General features: G+C 39.4%; 1 protein-coding gene across 5 annotated transcripts in view; it reads right to left on the bottom strand.

Moving 5' to 3' along the window:
• Positions 1–21,211, bottom strand: part of TENM4 (teneurin transmembrane protein 4) — a 590,588-nt gene that overhangs the window by 375,525 nt on the left and 193,852 nt on the right. For all 5 annotated transcript variants that reach the window (XM_054270092.1, XM_054270093.1, XM_054270094.1 and 2 more), the window contains exon 3: positions 17,187–17,282. The gene's annotated coding sequence lies outside the window, so the exon portion shown is untranslated. The remainder of the gene's footprint in view (positions 1–17,186; positions 17,283–21,211) is intronic.

Genomic DNA, 21,211 nt, shown 5'->3' with positions numbered 1-21,211 from the left:
AGCAGAAGCCTGCTGTGTGGCACTGTTAGTCTAATCTAAGCTGGTGGGAGGGCCTGCTCGATGGCTTCATCAGGTGCTGGGCTGGAGGGGGCTCCTCACAGCCATGTTCTGAAAACCTTCCTTATTTACCCCTTCTTTTTCCAATGCCCACCCACCCTGCCTTCGGCATGGCCATTCTTTAATTGCAGCCCAAGCTTAACTCAAATTCTTCCTGAAAGCATTTTTAGGCAGTTCCAGAGTTGCTTTTCACTTGCGAGTGCTGAATGGCAGCTTTGATAGCATACGTATACCCAGCTTAGCAAAATGTGTACATAAAAGGGGTAAAAAAGGGCTTTGTTGTGCTTTCAAAGCTTCAGCTCCTGCCAGTGCCACAGGAATTTTTCCAGAGTAAGAAATAACCTAAATAGCTATTCCACTAGTGTCTGATATGGAGAATAAGAAATAATTATTAAGAATTAACTCATTATAACTTCAGTGTGAGGACACTGTGGAGAGTCCACCAAAAGCGAACAGCAGAAATCCAGCCTGAAACTTCTACCAGAGCTGCCAAACTTTGGAAAGCTGGCCTGAGAGGTGGAACAAAAGCCATGCTGGTAATCCACTCTGCTGATAATGTCCTTCCATCCATAGTGTGGCCCCAAAACAACGCCATCAGATGGCCTTTTGTCAAAAACAAATTTAGACCAATCTACCATATGTATTTCACAGTCATGGCCTGACAACATACTGCAGTTATCCCCAGCAGACACAACTGTTTATATTTTACACACATAATTGGGTCTGGTTCAGTAACATTTTTTATTGGTGTGTCTGCCAAAATTATTAAGCTATTAGTACATGCTGAATCCGTGCCAAGCAGAATATTTGCCAAAAAAATTGGCCTTATCTGTATAAATGCCAAAAAGGTTTGTGTTTTTTGGTGTGTGTGTGTGTCTATTTTTAAGACTTTACTCTGTATATGTAAACATTGAACAACATGACTGGACATTGATACAGCATATTAGACTAAGATAGTCCAGGGTTTGGATGTGATCCTTGGGATCATGTCTTGTCTTCCATGTTTTCTGCCGCATAGAACCTTAGGGTGGTTTGGGTTGGAAGAGACCATGAAGATCATTCAGTTCCAATCCTGCTGCCATGAGCAGGGACACTTTCTGCTAGACCAGCTTGCTCCAAGCCCTATCCAACCTGGCCTTGAACACTTCCAGAGATGGGGCACCCACAAATTCTCTTCTCTGTTGCTACAGAGAAGATGTATGGTGTCCAATAGTAAAATCCATGGAGAAATCTTCTTAAATCACTTCTTAGCAAGGTGTGAAGGACTAGACACCATATCCACACTGAACTTGTGGGAGAGGGAGATCCTTAAGCTGGAAGTCATTCCCCAGCATGGAACATTCAGCCCCATCTTTAAATATGAACCTGTAACTCTACACAGTTCAGATTATCACAGCCACTCTGACATCTTTCTGTCTAACACCCCAGACTATGTATTTAAATTCACATCCAGTCTTCACTACTTACAAGGAATTACAGAAGTTTAGCTAGTTGCATTTTTTTTAACGCACAGCTTTTTAAAATCTTAATGTGTGTTGGTTTTGTGATTGGTCACAAAAGTAACCAGAGAAAGAGCAATTTTGTTACTGGGAGGTAGATTCTTTTTCGGTACTATCTGCAGCTTCACCAACGATTCAGGCAAATGCTTTCTCAAAACCAGTTACTCACACTGCGTCTCAGCTTCCCAACTGAAGAGGAGGTGTGCTATGTTATTTAAAAATGCCTCTTTTTAAATCTTGTGGAGAGGAAAATCGTTTGTAAGTGGCAATTATTCAGGGAAATTTTCTACCACCTCCTCAGGAAATAGGTTGTTTACTGTAATATTCTCAGTCATTCTTATTCAGACCTTCAAAATGTGAGTCCCTCAAACTCTCCAACTCCTTGAGATCTCTCCTTCCTGGCAGCCCATTCCTGGGAAGCAAAGAAAGACCTGAACTCCCACACACTTAGGCAGGGGTTACTGTGGCTTAAATTTATGGGGAACAGGACTGATTATTAATATTGAGCCTTCTGTGAGGTAAAAGAGCAATGTTGAGATAAAGAACAAAAGCACAAGCTTTACTCTTCAGTGTAATTGGACATCAAAGATGGACACTTGTATTTATTTGGGTTAGAAGGTGCATTATCAACAAGGCAAAGGTAGATGACAGAGCTTGCAAATCTGTGACATGATAACATCAGACCTCAGTTCAAATGATGAAAAGGAGGCAAATTTTCCACCCTCATTAAAATGTCTGTGGTATAAGTGTCTTCATGGGATTTACAGGTGCAATTCATCTTATCCTAATGCACACATATAAAATACATCAGCTCAGGAGCTCTGCAGAAGGCTGTTTCCCTTCACTGACAGAAGATAAAGTCCAGAGTGACTAGCCAAAATGTGGATGCTTGCACTGCTGAGAGCTAAAATACAAGGCATGGCAATTTCAACTTCTATGAATTGCCAAGTGGTTATGATTTTTTTTTTAATCTGCTTAATTTCTCAGGTCCCAAAATTTTGATGGATCTTTTAAGTACTTAACAAGCCCACATGAGTAATTCAACATCTGGGAAGATCAACATGCCAGTAAATGACTAGTTTATTAAACTGAAAAAACATATTCAGTTTAACATCTCCAGATAATGTGCTTCCCTGGAAGGAGCACACAAATCTATGAAATATAGGACTTCAAAATCAAGTTCAATCCCTCTATATTTTTAAAGACCATACTTTGAGAAGCACAGGTTTTCATATCACCATATTCTGGCATTTTTAGTGTTTTTTATTTCATTCTAGTCTCCTTTTTTTGGGTAATCTAACCAGAGTTGCACCAATTCTCCACCCTTTGCATAACATCCCCTTAAAAGCCATTGAGTATGAAAGAACAGCAAGTCGTCACCTTGACGTCACCTTCTCTGTATTTGAAAGGGGGCCTTTATCTTAATGTTCTCAAGTTGTGTGTCCTGCTTTGATTAATACACCCATTATCCCATTGCTTCTATTTTTTTTCAATCATTCAGGATACAACACTCATCAAGAAGACTTAAGGTTAATTTTAAATTATTTTTCCATATGGTAACTAAGAGACGGCATTCCTGCAGCACTGGCTGTGCAGCTGCACAGGGTAAGGTGGTGGACTTTGTCTTCAGGGACGCAAAGAACAGCTGGAATCAATGAACTTAAGCATCTTTTCTGACATAAATGGTTCCATGAAGACACCAAGGCAGTGTTCACACCTATGTGGCCTTTGGGCAACATGAGGTTCAACTCCATCTCACCCAACCTGGCTAATGTATCTAGGTATTAAAATACGGATTTTCTTCCACTAAAGGGTACAGACAGAATGGAAGTTCCTGAGGGTGGTTTCCTCATTAAGATCTATAAATCTCCTCTGGAAGCGACTATATCTATATCCAAGGGATGCAGGAAATAGGATTAATCTCACAAGACAACTGCCCCTTGCTAGTTTTCTAGACTCTCCTAATGTATAGAAAATAAAAAATTACACTTTTGTATTCAATTTGGCCGTCCTACCTTATTTGTTCACTGAAGATGAGAGGAACTGAACACTTAAAATTCCTTTTCTTTACATAGTTTAAAAGAGACACTGAGGGTTTTTTATGTGAGATGTACTGCTGAAGTAGTGACAAGCAGGGTGATCCCAGGCTGTAACTCACCTATTCATTATTTTACTGTACTGTGAAAAATGGAAATCCACTGTTTCTTGTAATCAGAGAGGGGTTAGTGAAATCCTATAAAAAATGGTTATAAAATTTCTATGAAAAAAAAAACAACACAGGATGGTTTAGCTGGAAGGGACTGCTCTTGAATTGCTCTCCTATGTGTCACATCTCTACTTCTGGACACATCTCTTTCCTCTTGTTTAGTTCCCAAGGGCTATGCAGCTGCTCTAAGAAAGAAGATACCACCATTCATGCAAGAGATGATAATCCTTCATCACTTACACCTTTCCACCCTGACAACTGCTGACTATGGCAGGAGCAACACAGAAAGGAACTGCCTTTATTATGTATATTTTTTTTTTAACATCAGTAGAAAAAAAAGCCTTCCACCTGCTATTGTGCAGCTGAGTTTCTAATCTCTGGTGCCAGCACGACTGCTGGGAGATGACCCTCAAGCGAAGGGGAAGCAGGGTTAGGCACGCAGGGGCAGGACGGCTGTGCTGATGTGATGTGACACACACGTCTCTACAGCACCCAGTAAAGATATCCCCAGTTGTTAATTGCTGGGCAAAATTCATTATTTCCCCCATGGGCAGCAACTCTGGACCGCATTCAGCACGCTGGCATAGAAACTAAAATCAAAATTATTTCACTTGCTTTTCCTATGGAAATACACAGTATCCAACTTATCTTTTTAGAATTTTAATTTTGTTTTTAATGATCAGCCATAAGGAGGTGGCAATAAATCCCAAAGGACAACTCCACATATCATGGCTGGCTCCAGGTAATGGTGGGACTGATAAAAGAAATAGAGTATGAGAACATGGAGCCATTGATAAACTGATAATGAGTGCTGCTTATTAGATACTTTTCCATGTATTTTCTTTTATTTAGAGTCCAGGCCTTAAATAGCAATTTGTTTACTTTCTCAACAAAACAGTCTGCAAGGCCTTTTGCAGACCAAGCAGGTGAATGCTTCCAGATCTCTCTGCAGTTCTTATTTTTCTGGTCAGAACTCATTTGTCTGCAGAAAATTTTGGTTACAACCAGAGAAAAGTCACATTCAATTTATGCACAAATCCAGACACTAAATGGACTCATAAGATGCTGAACATCCATTAGGTTTTTATGATTACCAGGGGCCTCTGCTCTCCTGACAACTAAACCTGAAATATTGTGACTACCAGCATGGGTGACAGAGGAAGGGATGGTAGTAGCTGAATATCTGGATACCAAAAGCAAAGGTAAAGAATCAGTGCCATAGGCTGTCAGTACTGAGATAATTTTGCAGCTGAAAGCAGTGACTTAGGCTTGCTTTCAGACATCAGCTGGAAACTTACCTCAATTTTCTTATCTATAAAATAGGTCTAATTCTATTTGTCTTCCTCTAGGGGACCATGATGCCTTTGGGTTGCTAATGTTTTTGGATGCTCCAGGCTTCTTAGGAAATATGAGCTACTCAAGCAGTAGTGGAAGTGCAGTGAGCACAGGTGCACTCTGCACTATACAATATGTATTTCATCCATATAGGATGCTAATGCCAGTTTAGAGAGGAAAAGGAAGTCCTTAGCAGATATTTTTTCTGAATTAGCAAAGATTATAAGGGTATAGCAGAGTTTGAAAGAATTCCAAATGAGGAATCAAACCAGAATTTATTTGGTTATAAAAATCCCCATGAATCTTTAACAGGAATGAGTGTGAAGACTATCCCTTGACTTAATTATACATTTGTTCATTATTTATATAATATTCTGACCTACCCAAACCTTTTATTTGCATGTGTAGTTCTTTACTTAAAAGAGTGATTTTTTTCAGCACTCCAAATATAGGTCCATTTTAAAAATTGGTGCATCCATACGTGATAAACAAGGTTTTGGGAGGGACTCAGAGGATAAGTTAATGCACCTATTTGTACAGCACTCTCAGGCTGGTTTAATGGTTATGGATGAGGATAGATGTTTCCAATGCTAGGATATTCCACGGTGAAGCCACATCTAGTCCAGAAAAAGTTTTGGTGATGGAGTTTTGGAAATGGATAAAATTTTTTGCGAGGATAGAGTTAAGTTTCTCCATGGCAACTGGTATGGTGCTACGCTTGTCTTCCCAAGAAACCATTACGTGTGATGGAATCCTCACTTCTCAGGGGTAGCCAAATATCTGACGGAAGTAGTACATGGATTTCTTATTTTGTTTTGGTTTGTCTGTTAAATTATCTTTATCTGAACTCATGAGCTTTTACAGTTTTACTCTTTCAATTCTCTCTTCCATCCCACATGGGGAAGTGAGCCAGCAGTTGCGTAAGGTTTAGCTGCCTACCAGAGCTAAACCACAAGAGTGGCTTAACCTTGAAAATGCCATGACTCAAAGTAACAGTAATGGCCACCTTGAAAAACCATAAGGACGCAGAACTTTTTCTTATGGCCAGGCACACAGTCACTTTCAAAGTGAAGGGGTTTTAGCCCCTTCCTCCAGTGAGTATAACCCATGACACTTGCCATCTAGTGTCCTTACCAGCATCTGCCTACAAGTCTATTCCTATTAGTGGTTACTATAATATGCCTTCCATTGAGTTCTTATTTTATATATATATAGATCTGCTGAAAGGAAGGAGTCCAAAGTATTGCAATGTGGACCAGAATAAACTCTGGGATGTTTCAATTTATGTCCTTAAAATGCTTCCTCTGTGACACTGTAAGACTACAAATCTCCCTCAGATCATGCTCGTCACTTACAAAATAGTAATAACATTTCTTAACAAACACACTTTCCTATCCATTTCCTTTTATATAGAACAAAAACATTTAGGGATAGGGAGTCTAGTATTTAGTGCAAAAGCTCTCACACTAACTCACACTACCAGATAGTTTCATAAAAAATTGCTAAGTGATTAAGGTGCAAGCATATGACAGAAGCATCCCTAGATACTCCTGTTTCCAAGAAATTTAGATACTGGAAACTTTCAGAAATATAAAAGTACATTTAAATCCACAAGAATGATACTCAGTCTGAGTTTTGACAGAAGGTTTTAGGTATAGTTTTAGCAAAATCTTTTTTCCACATCAGATAAAGTCCCTGAGAAATCACTCCTATCTCCACACTGATATAACTTCAAAACGCCACACACGAAGCACTCCAACATCATTAACTGGTGTGCAGTGTTGATTTTTATGTTGCAAATTTGATTGAAAACAGAAGTTTATCAGTGAAATGCTGAAATAGCCTTGAATATGGGGAAGTGAATGAGTATAATTGCTGATGGGTTCTTTTTATTATCAAGGAGTCTTGATTATAGCTTCATAGACTTAAATTATGGCAAATCAAGGACAAGATCAATTTACTATCTAAGCAAATATTTATGTGAAGCTGGAGATTGGCATATATTGATCTGTTTATAAGGACCATAATTCTTGCTGCAAAATGCATTGGCATTGAGAAGTGCTCTTTTCTCTACATGCTTCCTCAAGAGCAAGGAGTTGAGAGTCATGAATCAAAAAGAAAACATAATTTGGAAAGTCAGAGGGCTCATTCCAGTAAAATGCAGCTGCAAATCCAAGTCACTTATTACGGACAGTCCTTTAGATGAAGACTGATTAATGCCGAGTTGTGCATTGTAGACAAATTGATAAACAGTTCTTATAGTAAGTTAGAAATCCTGCGGAAAGGAAAAGAAAGTGCTCAGAGCATCTAAGTTGTCAGGCTGGCAAGTACTGATGGGCAACATCAGCCAAGGCAGACCATCAGCTGCAACATCCCGAGTCTGCCTGCATTTGCAAGAGGTCACTTCGATATAAAGTATAAGAGTGTTCCTAACTTGTGGGATGAAGAAGGATCCCTGTGAAATGATGACCAATCCCAACAAAGGCTGCTTTTGTTGGAGGAAAAGGCGAGTGTGGGGGCAGGGAAGAGAAGAGGTCAGATTATCTTTTGTTGCATTTGACAGTTGAAAAGGCCCTGGTGAATAATTACCCTTAAAACTAACAAACAAGGATAAAGAAAAAAATGCATTAAAAGAGAAGAAAAAAACCCTTGACCTCTCCCCAGACACAATAGATCCCTTTGAAATAAAAACAAAATAAAAATAACTCATAGGGGAAAAAAACAACTTAATTCGACTTTCCTTTCTACTTTTGGCAAGTATACACACATGCTCACATATATATATATATATATATATATATATATATATATATATATATATATATATATATACAATTGGCAGTCTCCCCCTGTCACAGTTATCTTAAGCTCTTCTATACTTGATCTATTCAATAGCAAAGCTTATGCAAAATGCAATAAAAAAAATCAAGGGAAACTCCAGCAGCAAAAAGAGCACCCTTGGTTGAAGGCTCAATTGGTTTAGCCACAAAAGAACAATTCCTGTCACCTCTTTTGCATACTCCTTATTTTGCTCTTAATTGGCATTATATGGTAACTTATCTACAAGGCCATGGGAACCAAGAAGCATCCCTTACCCCCTCCTTCTTTGAACAAGCAGAACCCAATTAAAGCACAATTATCTCTCTTCTGCTATTAGCATCCTCCAGCAACAGAGACACACAGATAGGAGAAGCACTGTTGGTCTGACAGCAGCCACCTTTTCTTATGAAAATTTTTGTAAAGGTCATAAAGAAAATAAAGGAGACAAAAATGGTCCAGGCTTTGGTGAGCTGAAGGGCAGTATTTTTTTTTTAATTATTTGATCTGGATTTCCAGATGATTTTCTAAATACATTTATTTTCACCAGGGAGTAACTGACCTAAGACTGAAAATGCACTCATAGTGTTTGGAGGCAAGCCTGGAAAAATAAAGGAGATGGCCAAAGAACAAGAGGAAAAATAGACACAGGTGTCTTCCCAGAAAGTCCAAGCTGTCTCAGAAAGCTGTGAAATTGACAATTCCTCTGGCAGGCATATGGAAAAACATCTCAGGGGAAAACAAACAACCATGTTTCAAACTGAAGCCCAGTCACTCCTAACTCCATATCCTGCTGCTTAACATTGCAAATCTACAGCCTACATCCTGCACCCCGACATGGATGGCCATCATTCCAAGATGATCATGACTTGGAAAGGGTTCCAGTGACATGATTCGTGGGTTTTCTGGACACAATCTTTGAGGTGTCCTTGGAGAATGAACACCCACCACTGTCTCAGTTACATAGGTGCTTGGCTGTGACAGACTTCAAAGATAGCTCTGCATACCTTCCTTATCAGAAGCCATCCCCAAGTTGGCAAACATTTGCACTACCACTCATCCTGTCTCATCAGCAGCTACTAAGAATATGTATGTGTCAGGAAACATCATGCATTTCATCACTTCAGCAAGTCGTGCCATCACAAAGCAATTTGTGTCCCAGTTGATTCTCCCAGTTGATTTCCCTCTTGGATGACAACTACAGGCTTTAAAATACTGAGCAAGGAAGCAAACAAGCTCACCTATTTTTCTTCTTTTTTTACTTCTTTGGGATATTCCTCTGCTGTATTTCCAACATTTAACAGATCCAGTTCACATATTTTGTTGAAGAAGAATGCAGTATGTCCAGGCAGAAAGCTGAATTCTCCTCTTAGAGGTGCCCCAGAGGTGCCTGTCTGCTGCCCCAAGGTCTTGCCAGATAATCTCCATGTTAACCTTTTTAGGAATTTCAGTTTTACACTCATTGCAAGTACTTGCAAATTGATTTAATTTCCCAAACAAGTTAACAGCATAATGCCTGGAAGGATGGTTTTTAGGATGTCATCAGCTCTTTGACCCCCTACAGCAGATCTCCTCCTTTCTTCTCTGGAGAGCTCAATGCTGCAGCTACACACTTCTCTTGTCTAAAGAGAAAACCATGTCAGTGCACATGTGCTGTTTGCTTTTGTCATGGCACACACGGTTTTTGCTTTTACCATGGTTGGCCAGTGCAGTGAGATAGAGAGAGACAGTGTCCCTTCTCCAAGAGCCAATGGAACAGAAGTGGCTGTTGTAGACTCTCTACATAAGCAGGGCAATTGAAAACAGGAAAAACAGTTCTGCCAGTGGATTTATTCCCAGATTAAATGGAAATTCTGATAGTTGGGTAAGTGTGTTAACAGATCACCAAGGAATGGTCTGGAATTGGTTAAAGAAATCAAAAGATCAAACAAAGGGCAACAATGTGAAAATTATGCCACTGCATTTAACTACAAAAATAAAAACCTTTTCCCTGTGTCCTACTACCATCTAATACCCAGAGGCTGCTCTGAGAGCAGTGGAGCAGGATGAGCAAATCCTTGTCTTGTAGCATAAAGATGAAACCTGCAGGGAGACAGCTGCAGTGGAAAGGATTGAAATTAATGTCAAGCAATAGATGAGATTTTGGTGGAGATTCTGATGAGATTTATTGCTGAAAATGTTTCCCCTGGCAAATGTCACATCATTAAAATTTAAAAAAACACCCGCAATAGAATTAAGAAAATAAAGAGAAACTCAAAACCACTGTCCTGATAAATGGCAGCTTGAAACTCAGTCCCCAGGCTCTCAGGGTCAAAGATGGTCTTCTTCATAAGGAAGTGTGCAGAAGTGCTAAAATGTCCTTTCAGATCCTTCCACCTCATCAGGTCCATCATCTGTGACTCCAGAGCACATGTTTTATGGACAGTAAGGATATTTTGCCAACATCTGGCAGGGTGTGGCTGAGTCTAACTGGGAACAGCCCTTGGAGCAAATTCTGCAGCTGAGCACTTCCCAGCAGAGCCACATCATTTATACACAGTCTAATATGGGTGAATTAAGATCCTGTAAATATAAACAGCATATTTGGCATTTGCCTGTTGAAGAAGCAAGCTCCTTGGGGAGTATCTTCTATGCCATCCTTGATGGGACAGCCAGAAGAATTATTCCTTAATGCCTGGTAATTACACATGAAAGTGCCAGTTCCCTGGCACAGACAGCAAAAAATGAGGATTGCAGGTGAATTGTATGTTTGCCTCAAACAGGACAGCAAATCTGCATAAGGTTGGCCAAGCTAATTTTTATTTTCTCAAAAGGACTGAATGGTCTGTAGGTCTGAGTGTATGCCTCAGGCACGCACCTGCCTGCCCCTCCCAATAAGTATCTTGCATTTAGTAATCCTTGAAGAAAACAAATTGTTTTTATCATGCAGGGATGAACAATCCTCCTCGAGCCAGATGCCCAGCTCAGAAAAACATTTCTCCAGTCTTTGGATTCTCTGTACTTGGGTTGCTGTTCTCATAAGCACTTTTGTGTGTTGGTCCAGCTAGATTTGGAAGATCCTCGTGAGCACGGTTGCATGGAACTTGTCTTTTCTGAGCTGGCCTGTAATTCAGAGGTGCTGATATCTCTATTAAAACCCAGTGTAGCTACCTTTACCAACAATACCATGTTAGGTTAATATACTGGCAATATACCAACAGTGTAAGAGTTACCTACACACATAGTATTTATGTATATCGCTAATATTACTAGCACTACACATGTTCAGAATGGTAGTTTCACCTCAGTCAGACTATACCATTCCTGATTACAGGTTAAGTCTGATAAAATAAAGAACTTATTTCTCTGCCTAGACCAGGTAACAGCTGTGTCTGCTTGGCAGAAATAAGAAAATAAACTATTCAAAAATTAGCAATAGAGCAAATTTGCTCTAGTTACCAAATTGATGACTGTCCATTGTTATCACTGGCAACACTATGCTGTTATAAGAAAATGGAACTGGGGAAGAATCTCACCTGTGGAAGCATATTTTAAATTGTCTTCTGTACTTAAGCCTGTCCTTCAATGTAGGGCTTAATAGGATTCCTCACAGGAGCTAAACACATGTTGAACAGTTTTACAGCAACAGTACTCAAGGGTGCTTTCTTGTACCAGGTGAAGACAGATTCTGTAACTCACTTTCAATTATTTTTCCATACTTCTGTTGTTTAGATTACCCTGTTGCATAGAAATTAATGCCCCTACTCACTTTGTTGTTTGTTTTGCCTGACAACCTGCAGGGGCTTCTTAACCCCAGTGAGAATGTACACAAAATACAAACTTCCCCAGCAGCAGAGTTGAGGATAGTCAGACACAGTTGCAAAATTAGCATTAAAATGGGATGAAAAAGCTCTGCTTTTTCATACAGAAACATTTCATGCTCTCCTGCAAAATGGAAAGTATGCTTATGTGCCCCAAAGCAAATTTTGCTCCCTCACTCCACTGTCACCTCACCCTAAAAGTCAATGTCTAACAAGAATCTGTAAATTAAAACAAGCCTCGATTGGCACAGATGGAAAATTTGAAAGCTTTGCCATGAACAAGTGAATTTACCTCAGCTATCATGAGTAAGCAAAAGCATCTTCCAGTGCCTAAATGGGCTACAGCAGAGTTGGAGAGGGACTTTTGACAAGGGTGTGGAAGGACAGGACAAGGGGAAATCATTCAGACTGATAGAGGGCAGGGTGAGATTAGGTATCAGGAAGAAATTCTTCACTATGAGAGTAGTGAGACACTGGCTGTGAAGATGTCGGTCCTCCGTCCCTGGAGGTGTTCAAGACCAGGCTGGATGGGGCTTTGAACCACTTGGTCTAGGGGAAGGTGTCCCAGCCCATAGCACAGGGTTGGAACTAGACAGACTAGACAGTCTTCATGGTGCCTTCCAACCCAAACCATTCTGTTAGTCTATGAATTTATGGTTTTATGAAAAGAAAATTGAGATGATAATTCCTGGATGCAAAGTTGCCTTGAGTCCTCAATAAGTTAGCTCTCTGTTCCATGGCTGTGGGTGACAAACAAGGGCTTGCACACAGTCCCCAGTGGTGGCACGTGGCACCACAGGCTGTGCTGCTCAATCAGGGCTGCAAAGTAAGGGGTGTTACAGAGCTTTGGCCATGGCACAGAGGGGTTCTGACCAGCTCTAGGACAATGGCACAGTGCTTACAGGAGCTACACATCTGCTGCAAGGGGAAGGTACGCAGGCATGGAGAGGGAACTGAGGATGCACAGCTCCCACTGAAGCACCTGTGCTGTTTGTAGTCACTGGCTGTGACAGCAGCACACACGAGCTGTGTGGGCCTCGTGCATGGCACTGTTAGATAGGTCTATAAAGTACATTATGAGATCATCCAGAGATACACAAAGAAGCCCTGAGTGAAACTCTGTAAGATCATAAAAGCAGTAAAACTGTGCCAGAACATTGGGATGGTTCAGCCTTTTCATGAAGGTGGGGGGTATGGCTAAAAGCTGTCACACTTGCAGGCTGTGGATTAAGCCTATGTCATTATGCTGTCCACATAGCACATGGTTTTCAGAAGGAAAATGCTATGATATTTTGGTGTATTTGTTAAACCTAGGAGATGAGCAATAGGTATCCCCATTTCTCTGAGATATACTATATCTGCAGCTAAAGGCGATTCCCGTGCTATGAAGTTCTCTCTTTTTCCAAACAGAGTAATGATGAGATCTTTGTTATCTCTTTGCTGTTGTGTATCGGTTCTTTGGAGGGTGTGAGATCACATCTCTTGCGTGTGACAATAGGAGGAAAAAAACTAGGATGAAAATAGATTTCTTCACCAAAGCAAAAGAAAAGCAGAATCTGATGTGTCCAAGAAATGCATCTGCAATTCACTTGCAAATCTAAACAGGGAGAAAATGATTGACAGACAAGGTATAAACAGTTCTTGTAATAAACTTTTGAGTTCATACTGGTTTCTACAGCCATCCCCCACCTGCTGCATACTCCACAGTCAAGTTGCTAATTACAGCCTTGCTGTTGTTTTCCAGTTCCTCCTCTGCTAAATAATGGAAGAAGAAAGGTTTAGGGAAACTGATGCACTTGACAGCAAAAATAAATAGGGAAATGAATACATAACTAACTAAATAAATAATTAATCCAGTCATCTCCAAGACAAGGCTCTTCTATCATACCTCCTGTACCTTGAGCCAAACTTCCAGGGTTATTTAAGAAAAATGATGATCTGGCACCTCAGAGAATAAGACATAAGTATCAATGCTTAATTAACACTGCATGGCATTAATTTGAATAAATAGAACCTTTTAGAAGGATGTCTCTCTATATTGTGGGTTGAAACAAGATGCCTTGTGGGAAGAATTACAAGATCCCTAGGATTATGCAACATCTCTATGGTTATAGCACCTGGAGGCTTTGAGTGTATCATGAGCACAACGTGTTAGATGCTGTATAAATATACAGTTGCTGAAGATGCTTATCTTGGATTTGTAGTGTAAACAAGAAGACATGCCACACAGTTCTGGTGACAGGTTGATCAAGGCTAAGAAGACAGGGGACCTAAGGAAATTTGAAAACACATTCACATTATTTAGCAGTTTCTAATTTGTTGAGACAAGGGGATTTTTACGAAAACTTATTCCCAAAACTTTATCAATGTAAAGTGCTTGCAAAAGTCCCCAAAGACATAAAAGTTGCCTTATGGTTTAACAGGAAAATAGAAAGGAAAAGAGTGCACAGGTTGCAGCAGAATAGCATGACAGTCAGCAACAACAATCAGTGTTTTCAAGCTGGGTACCAAATACCAACTACCTAATGCCATCTTTCCTCACCTGAATAAGAGCAGTCTGATCAGCAATGAGCTACAGTTTCCACTGAGAGCTGCAGGAGGACAGCAGCTCCAAAAATCATCCTCTTTCCAGATTAATGTTGGTGGCTCCTGAGAAACACTCTATATCCCCTGAGGCATGTTGTTACTTTTAATGAGACAGTAAAATAACAGACCCTGTTATTCGTACTGTTCATATTCATCTTCAGTGTGCATTGAAGAGGGACAAAAAGGTGTTTAGAGGGCTGGAGACCTTCTCCGGTGGAGACAGGCTGATGGAGTTGGGGTTGATCTGCCTGGAAAAGAGAAGGCTACAGGGAGACCTTAGAGCCCCTTCCAGAACTTAAAGGGGGCTATAAAATAGCTGAAAGAAGGACTTTTGACAATGGCATGGAGGAACAGGACAAGAGGGAATGGCTTCAGTCTGGCAGAGGTCAGGTTTAAATTGGGTATTAATAAAAAATTATTTCCTGTGAGAGTGGTGGGGCACAGCCAAAAGCTGCCCAGAGAACTGTGACTCCTCCATCACTGGAAGCATTCAAGGCCAGGTTGGATGGGGTTTTGAGCAACCTAGTCTAGTGAAAAGCATCCTTGCCCATGGAAGGGGGTTTGGAATTAGATTATCTTTGAAGTCCTTTCCATCCCCAAACATTCTATAATTCCAAGACTTCGCAGATAGTATGGGACCAGCTAGTATGGCATACCTTTGAAACAGCTCTGGAAAGACCCCTTGAGGGGAAAATGTGCCACATAGCTGGCATGACTGACTCCACTATCCAGTTGGACATAACTGGGGAAAAATACTGTGTTTCCTCAGGAAATAACTGATTTGGATTCTATTATTGACTCTTGACCTTATGTCACTACTCAGATCTCCTGGTAGCAAAAAGGTTATAAAATGCATCATGGTTGTAAAAAAACTGCATTTTGAAATGAGTAGCATTTTGTAATGAAAAGTCTTCAGATTACATTGACGAGTAAGAATTCACCTTCAGTAAAAAGCTATTTAGATATGTCCTCTAAAATTTTTGTCTCTTAATAGAGAGCTTGTCATGTGCAGCAACTCCCAGAAATTTGAGAAGTTTTACTTTAGAGATTTCCTCTTCTTTTCCTTACTCCACTCAGCTTTCTGTCACCTCATTATACTGTTACCACTTACTATGAAACCTTGACTTTGAAAACACTTTTTCTCTTTTTCTTTTTTCTTTTTTCTTTCTCTTTGTTTTTTATGCCTAGTCATCTTGCAGAGAGATCTTTCTCAGGGGTTAACTTTTTGAACTCTTGCTACAGACACAACATTTCAGCTCACACCAGCCCTAATACTTCCCTGCTCATGGCAGGGGGGATTGGAATTAAATGATATTTATGGTCTCTTCCAAACCAAACCTTCCTATGATTCTAAGATTATGGAAAAGAAAAAAAAAAAAAGGCAATTTAATTCCTTATAGGAGTACATGGTTTCTCCCTAAGGAGTAATGAACAAAGTCCAGGACATGACTCGTAGGCAAAATTTTCATGCTTTGGGAACTGCCTCTTCTTTCTTATGCCAGTATCTGTGTAGTGCTGGTGATTAAAGCACTGGTGTTCACTAATCACTTTCATTCTGTCTTGCAAGTACACATAATTCTGCATTAATTTAATTTAAATATCACTTTATATTCATGGCTTTGACTTTTAGAACTCCTCCTACTGTACTTGTAGTTTTAATATTAACAGACATTTCTTTCTCTCCACTCATCACTCGTATCAAGATTCCCAGGCTGAGGTGAACATTTGCTGCTTCTTTATATGGCAAGAGCCACAGGTGACCCAGCTCTTCAGTTCTAGGTGAAAAGTTCTTAAATATCACCCCTCAGCAACATTCTCCAAGAAAGTGTGTTTTGATTTGAAAGGCAACTAGACAATCTCCAGTGGTCCCTGCCAGCATCAAATATTCCACAATTCGTTGATTCATGCTTCTGCTTCTCTACCATTTCCCTGTAATGTTCTGTCTACTGAATAGCCCCAGCTTGCTTGACATGTCCCAGCAATGATCTCCAAGCAACCTTTCCTCTAGATCACTGTGGACAATGCCACTATCCTGTAACCTTGATATCATCTTCAACTCATATTCCTGTCCACTCCAGATGTCACTTCCCAGTTACACTGAAGCTCACATACATTCAAAGTATGTTTTGTGTATCATACTTCAAATAATGCCTTTGCTTGCTCTCTACCCATCTAGGTAAATCTCTTATCTCAGACCTTATCTTTAAACATGTCAATTTCTGCAGAATTCCTTTCTTTCACTTACATCACAAGTGTAAATTTGCTCTGATGATATTCCCTGGATACAAAGGCCATTTTTCCAGATATAGCATTGAGTTTCCTTCCCCATTTCTATCAAAACTAGGCTGTCTGCATCCAATCAACCCATGTATTTTCCATGATCTATGCACTGGATTTTCAAATGAGTGCTTTTGTATTTTCTTTCATGCTGATCTCCATAAACAGATATAAAATTACCTTGCTAGTGACTTTCTTTCTCTGCAGCAACATCTAAAATTCTCTGACAAGGACTAGGTTGCAAGTGTGCTATTAGCATTGCCTGTCATACTGACCAGCACTTTCTTATCACATCCAGAGGTCTCGTCTGTGTGTCACTATCCATAGCTCTTGACTTCTACTAAGACGTAATTTCATGTAGAGAATGTCTGTTTCTAGAGTGCCTGGCACAGCAGAAATGAATCCATGACTGAGACTGTGATGCAAATTATCCTTGTCAGCTAATAAAAATAGACATGGGTCAACAATCGACCAGTTCTAGAGAAATTAGTGAAATTCCTCATTACTCCAGTTAGGGAAATCTCCTCAAGAAACATTACAAATATCATAATTTTATTTTAAACAACAAAACATGTTTAAAACATCCCAGGTACTGAAATTAGTACTCACTTTTGGTAGTTGCCTTCTAAGAAATATCTAGGAACAATCCATCAAATGCTTCTTGTAGGATACTGTTTTAACATAGACGTGTTATTCTCAGTCTACCTGAAAAATATACAGACATAAGAAAAAATCAGTGTTTTGTTCAGTGATTTTTAACTTATTTGCTATAGAAAAAGAAATTAAAACAACTACTTACTGTTATACAGGGTATCTAAAACAGTCATCTATACATACGTGGTTCCTGCTGTAATATCACATCAGCACTACTAGGGTATGCTTAGTTAGCTCATAGAAAGAAATGCATTTGTTAAATACAAACTAAGGTTTTTTATACAGCACTCAGAATTGGTGCCTGTCCTTGACCAACTGTGCAAACATCCACATCCTTTTTTTGGCAAGCCAAAAGAGTAATTCATCAGTTCCTCTACTGGAGGTTCAAGAGTTTCCAATTAACACAGTAGTTGTTCCTTTCCTCTTCTGTGTTTTCGCAGGCTTCAGAAGGTAAAAATAAAAATATATATTTTTTTTAGTTTATATGGTTATCCCAAATATCTAGTTTGTTCTCTTCCTTTGTTGGAGAGAAATGGCTCAGATCTTCCACAGATGATCTGATCTTTCTGTTTCCACTCTCACAATCAGTAAACTATCCTGTGAATTGTGTGTGGTATCGAAGAGTCCAAATTTAATGATGTGTGTGTCACAAACCTACCACACTACAAGTGGGAGGTTCAACGAAAGTGTAGAGCAGCACTGGGGCTCTTCTTCTGCCTCTCATTAGCTAGTTAGTCTCAAGTTCCTTTTCTTAGCTCCTTTCCTTGTCTCAGGGAGACCACGTCCCATATAGACTGGGAAGGCAGAGAACACAGAAAGAGGGTGTGTGTAGTTTCACTGAAAGCCACATTTGTCAGACACATCAGCTCTCACAGGCTACCCACTTTGTTAGATATGCATCTATTTTACATTCAGTCTGGTGCACAAGGTCTTGAAGAATTGGAAAAAAAAATAGAAGGCTGAGTGATATGGTAGCATACTGTTAGGGAAGTGGGATTCCATGTCTTTCTTTGGCAGCTTCTTTCTGCATATATGGTCCAAAACTACATTGACCTTTGAATCTTGCCAATTGCAAATTAATTTGAATCCAAGCTGTCTATTGAAAAGGTACAAAGGTCACCTTTAAATAGCTGCTCTGCTACTCCATTGCCCTTCACTCCATGGTCCACATCCTTTGTTTTCTTCCAATTAATTCTGCTTCTTCAAGAACACTCCTTGCTGCTGATTGTGTTCTTGTACAGATTATTTCTCCTCCACATGCATTTTTCAAAGCCGCATCTCATTTTGTCATTTCCTGCCTAAGGTTTCTAGTCTCTCTATTTTTGCTGATTTATGCAGTGCCTCCCAATTTGGATCATTTGTGATTTCAATTAACATGTACTCTTCTCCTGTCCTCTGGCTAATGAATGAAGATATTTAAAGAAGACTGGACTCAGGACTGCTCCCTGATGTTCCCCCGCTAGAAAACTAACGTGATTCAACACATTTTCATTTATTATCTCACTTCACTAATGGCCCTGTAGATGGTTTTTAATCAACATCACAGAGTCCTTATCTAAGCCAATCTGAATTAATTTTCTGAGTATCCTCTCTTGTTGATGCTCACTTCAAATAGAAGAAAACAAAAGCAGAAGAGGCCATCACTCACCAGAATGCTTTTCTGTGAGACCTGGAAATGAGGAGGTAGTGAGATTAAATTGTTCACTTTCCTCTCTCAGGACTCTTGTAGACTTAGGATCCCCTCAGTCACCATAATACCTACACTACTCCTGATTTTCAGTAGAAGTATTTTAAAACTGTTTGTCAAGGCAGGGAAGTATTATTATTCCCACTTTGGAGAATAAGCTCCAGCACAGAAAATATAAGGAAGTGGTCTTCTCTGCTACTTTAGCAATCATGGTTAGAAACTGAGGGTTTAAGGTTGCTCTTGCATTTACACCTGTCTTCTGAAAGTTACTGTGACATGCCTACATGTATATCTCTGGGATGACCCATCAAATGCAGCATCAAACTGATTTCATCTCTTAAACAAAAAAATAACCAACCAACCAAACCCAATCCAACCAAAACAATACAAATCCCTAAACGTCAGTACATTTGTATTTATATCATGACCTGAATGCCATTTTGAAAGAACAGGCTCAAATAACATAAAGTGATTTAGAAAGGTGAGACTCAGGTATTCAGAACATATAACTGCCTAATCCAGACCACAGGATACAGAATAAGTCTTATAGCAGTACCTGTTTGATCTGGTCTTTAAAGTTATTTGGGCATCTCTTTCTCACTCAGCTGAGTTTGAGATATTCCTGAAGTCCTGGACCAAAATGCTTTCCTTGATGCTATACAGGATGTTTATACTGGATTTGAATACAGACCCACAAAGTCTAAAATGTGCTCCCCACCTAAGAACTTCTTTCCTTTCCTATCAAGAGTATAATTATGTCATGTGATGGACATTTCAGCTCCAGTCATGGTTCTGTGTTCCCTAAAAAGGAGGGTCCTACTGACTACATGCACAGCATCCTCCACAGTCAGCTCCTGATAAACAATTTTAATATGGTAGTTACATACCTTTTGGATGAAAATTAAAAACACCTTTCTGCTACAGCAAAAAGGCATGTATAGCATTGATTTATTTATGTGGGTAATGTATTTTCTGAAATATTAATTGATGTTTCTGAATGAGCTCTGAATTATTTTCAAAAGCTTGAAGCTTATGTGTTTTTTTAATAAAAGCCAGCAGGACTTATTTAAAATGTTGCTATTATCCCCTCTTCCCACTCACCCTCTTTATAAATCAAAACCCATGGGGAGAAAAACAGACCAATAAAACCCTTCTACCCCCACTAAAAAAAGAAAAAAAAAAAAAAAAAAAAAAAAAAGGAAAGTAAAGGAAGAAAAAGAATGAAAAAGGACAGGGACCAAATATTTCCAGAAGCATCAGCAATCATAAAGAAACCAATCACAAGCTAAGAAATTATCTAAGGGAGCACAGAGGGAGGTAACAATGTGAAGAAGACAATTTAGAAAATATTTGCAGGAGCAGAATTTGTAAATACTCATTATATCTTTTAAACGCATGTCCAAATTAATGTGTGTTCTTGCTTCTTCCTTTCCCATGAATATATTTAATGCAAGAAGATATATAGGATAAAATATTGTCACCAATATTCTCTTTCTATTAGGAAATAATTACACAGTTTTTTCACTCCAAACTTTTAAACATGGCCCAGTTGGAAATGAATTGCCTTTGACTTGCTAAAAATAAGCATGAGAAACTTAATCTAAGTCCATCACCAGTGCAATTTATACTATACACCACTTCTGTAAGGTGTAATTAACAGTGCATTGCTATAATTTATTATTGGTTTAAAAAGCCTGAAAATCAGATCCTTACAGCAAAATGGGAAAATGGGAAGCTATATGCCAGGCATATTATTGTGGCTTATATTAATTCAGTTATTTTACCTTTGGTGCACATCTATCTATCCATACAATGTGAATGCTCCATTGAGAATGATGCTGGGTACTGAACCTTCGGCTCAATATGAAATATGAACTCTGAAGCATAGCTCCAATAATACTTCCATTTGCATTATTATGATTAACATTCCTCTGAATAGGAAGCACCCACTAATATTAATTGCAGAAATAGTGAGATTCCAATTGCCATAAATCACTGTGCAGTGTAAAGCAAGCTCTCAGAAAACAGCACAGAAAAACTCTTTTTTGGGTTTTTTTTTCTGAGTTCATTTCAACCCCATTTTAACCAGGCTTATTCATTTGTGTCCGTTGACAAGGCAGTAGTTATGCTTTTCTCTTGATTAGCACATTCTTTTAGGTAAGGTCCCAAACAGCTTTCACATGAAAGGTTGAATCCAACAGAGCATGGTTTTTCTCATTAAAGACTTAGCATTCACCCACAGGTAATTTATCACACAGATACTCCCTGTCTCACAGGAAGGAGAGTGGCCTTG

The sequence above is a fragment of the Melozone crissalis genome, unplaced genomic scaffold (assembly GCF_028551555.1).
Source record: "Melozone crissalis strain CALT ecotype California unplaced genomic scaffold, PUWL_Pcris_2 ptg000008l_1, whole genome shotgun sequence".
Classification (NCBI taxonomy): Eukaryota; Metazoa; Chordata; class Aves; order Passeriformes; family Passerellidae; genus Melozone; species Melozone crissalis.
The sequence above is the reverse complement of the archived record's forward strand: the minus strand, read 5'-3'. Positions and strand labels throughout refer to the sequence as shown.